The following is a 3378-nucleotide window of genomic DNA, read 5'->3' on the forward strand; positions in this document are numbered from 1 at the left end:
TTGGACGTCCTAGGAGGTCTTCCTCACTGGGATTCACGTCCTTTTCCACCCCTGTAGGTTCGGCCATGATGGTTATATCAATGGCCTTGCACTCTCTCTTTGGATTCTCTTCTGTATTGCTTGGGAGAGTACTAGGAGGTGTTTCAGTGATTTTCTTACTTAGCTGGCCCACTTATGCCTCCAAATTTTTTATGGAGGACCTTGTTTCACTCATGAAACTTAGAGTAGCTTGGACAGATCAGAGACTAAGTTTGATAAATTAGAGGTATTTTGTTCAGAGTTCTCTGTCTGTTGCTGAGAAGATGATGGAAAAGGCTTGCTATTGTTAAACCTGTTTCTTCCACCATTATTAAAGCCTTGTTGAGGCTTTTGTTGATCCTTCCATGAGAGATTTGGATGATTTCTCCATGAGGGATTATAAGTATTTCCATAAGGTTCACCCATGTAATTCACCTCTGCTATTGCAGGGTTCTCAGGATCATAGGCTTCTTCCTCAGAAGATGCCTCTTGAGTACTGTTGGATGATTCCTTCAATCCATTCAGACTCTGAGAGATCATGTTGACTTGCTGAGTCAATATTTCATTCTGAGCCAATATGGCATTCAGAGTATCAATTTCAAGAACTACCTTTTTCTGAGGCGTCCCATTATCACAGAATTTCTCTCAAAAGTATATATGAATTGATTATTTGCAACCATGTCAATATGTTCTTGAGCTTCTGCAGGCGTTTTCTTTAGGTGAATGGATCCACCTGCAGAATGGTCCAGTGAAATCCTGGAGAACTCAGACAGACCATAGTAGAAGATATCCAGAATGGTCCATTCTGAAAGTATGTCAGGAGGACACCTTTTGGTCATCTGCTTGTATCTTTCCCAAGCTTCATAGAGGGATTCACCATCTTTTTGCTTGAAGGTCTGAACATCCACTCTAAGCTTGCTCAGCTTTTGAGGAGGAAAGAACTTAGCCAAGAAGGCCGTGACCAGCTTATCCCAAGAGTTCAGGCTATCTTTAGGTTGTGAGTCCAACCATGTTCTAGCTCTGTCTCTTACAGCAAAAGGGAAAAGCATGAGCCTGTAGACTTCATGATCTACTCCATTAGTCTTAACAGTCTCACAGATCTGCAGGAACTCAGTTAAAAACTGGTAGGGATCTTCTGATGAAAGTCCATGGAATTTGCAGTTCTGTTGCATTAGAGCAACTAATTGAGGTTTCAGCCAAAAATTGTTTGCAACAATGATAGGGATTGAGATGCTTCTTCCATCAAACTTGGAAGTAGGTGTAGTATAATCACCAAGCATCCTCCTTGAATTATTATTATTTTTGGCTGCCATCACCTCTTTCTTTCCTGAGAGAGAGGGAATTTCGAAAATTAATTAAAATAAAAATTAAAAAATAAAGTTAAATTTCAAAAATTAAAGTTTGAAATTAAATTAAATTAAAATTTAAAGCAATTAGTTAATTAAAAAGGAATTTTGAAAAAGAGGGAAGGAATTTTCGAAAATTAAAGGTAAAAAGTTAGTTGGGCAGTTTTACTAAAGATAAGCATCAAATAAAAAGTTAAGTGGTTAATGGAAAGAGATTTTGAAAGTCAAATTTTGAAAAGATAAGATTGAAATTTGAAAAAGATATGATTGAAATTTAAAAAGATATGATTGAAATTTAAAAAGATATCATTGATTGAAACTTATTTTGAAAAAGATTTGAAAAAGAGATTTAAAAAGATTTGATTTTTAAAATTAAAGTTGATTACTTGACTAACAAGAAACAAAAAGATAAGATTTTAAAATCTAAAGATTGAACCTTTCTTACTAGGCAAGTAACAAACTTAACATTTTTTGAATCAATCATATTAAATGTTAGTATTAATTTCGAAAATATGAAATAAAGATAAGAAAAAGATTTTTGAAAATTAATTTTAAAAATTTCGAAATTATAAAGAAAATTTGAAAAATATTTGATTTTTGAGAAAGTTTTTGAAAAGATAAGAATTTTTTTAATTGAAAATTTGACTTGACTCATAAGAAACAACTAGATTTTAAAAATTTTTGAAAAATTCAATCCAAATTTTCGAAATTTTAAGAGAGAAAAAGGGAAAGATATTTCTTTTTTTTATTTTTGAATTTTTAATGAAGAAAAAGAAAAACATGAAAAAGACTCATAACATAAAAATTATGAATCAAAACACACAATGCATGCAAGAACACTATGAATGTCAAGATGAACACCAAGAACACTTTGAAGATCAAGATGAACCTCAAGACTTATTTTTGAAAATTTTTAATGAAAGAAAAATATGCAAGACACCAAACTTAGGAATTTTCAAACCTTAGAAACTAACAAATTAAAAATGCATATGAAAAACAAGAAAAGACACAAAACAAGAAAATATGAAGATCAAACAAGAAGACATACCAAGAACAACTTGAAGATCATGAAGAACACTGTGAATGCATAAATTTTCGAAAATTTTTAGAAAAATAAAAGTATGCAATTGACACCAAACTTAAAAATTGACTCAAGACTCAAACAAACAACATAAAATATTTTTTTATGATTTTCTATATATATATTTTTTGTATTTTACTTTACTTTTTTCGAAAACATATAGGAAAAAGGAAGCAATGAATTCAAAGTCCTCAATCAAGATTCCAGGAATCATACCAGGTTAGTCTAAAGCTTGATGGCCAGCCAAACTTCAGCATACCATTTTGAAACTTTAGAATTCATTCTTAAAAATTTTAAAATAATTTTCGAAAACAAAAGGAAAAGAATTTTTTTTGAAAGATTTTCGAAAAAAAAATTTTGAAAATAAAACGAAAAAGAAAATTACCTAATCTGAGCAACAAGATGAACCGTCAGTTGTTCAAACTCGAACAATCCCCGGCAACGGCGCCAAAAACTTGGTGTCCGAAATCGTGATCATTCCATTCCTTGGTAACGGTGCTAAAAACTCAGTAAGCACGTTCATGATCTTATATCTGTTTCACAACTTCGTACAACTAACCAGCAAGTGCACTGGGTCGTCCAAGTAATAAACCTTACGTGAGTAAGGGTCGATCCCACGGAGATTGTCGGCTTAAAGCAAGCTATGGTCACCTTGTAAATCTCAGTCAGGCAGATTATATTGTATTAAGAAATTATAGTGGATGAAAATAAATAAAATATAAAATAGGATAGTGGTACTTATGTAATTCATTGGTGAGAATTTCAGATAAGCGTATAGAGATGCTTTCATTCCTATGATCTCTGCTTTCCTGCTGTCTTCATCCAATCAATCCTACTCCTTTCCATGGCAAGCTTTATGTAGGGCATCACCGTTGTCAATGGCTACATCCCATCCTCCTGTGAAAATGGTCCAATGCGCTGTCACTGCATGGC

The 3378-nt window shown here is 32.9% G+C and overlaps 1 non-coding gene across 1 annotated transcript; it reads left to right on the plus strand.

Annotated features, from left to right (window-relative positions):
* The first annotated feature begins 831 nt into the window (after positions 1-831).
* LOC112761333 (small nucleolar RNA R71) lies at positions 832-935 on the plus strand. The gene has a single exon (XR_003181733.1). It is a non-coding gene; the product is annotated as a small nucleolar RNA R71 (small nucleolar RNA).
* Positions 936-3378: the final 2443 nt, after the last annotated feature.

This window comes from Arachis hypogaea, chromosome 16 (assembly GCF_003086295.3).
Source record: "Arachis hypogaea cultivar Tifrunner chromosome 16, arahy.Tifrunner.gnm2.J5K5, whole genome shotgun sequence".
In the NCBI taxonomy this organism is placed as follows: Eukaryota; Viridiplantae; Streptophyta; class Magnoliopsida; order Fabales; family Fabaceae; genus Arachis; species Arachis hypogaea.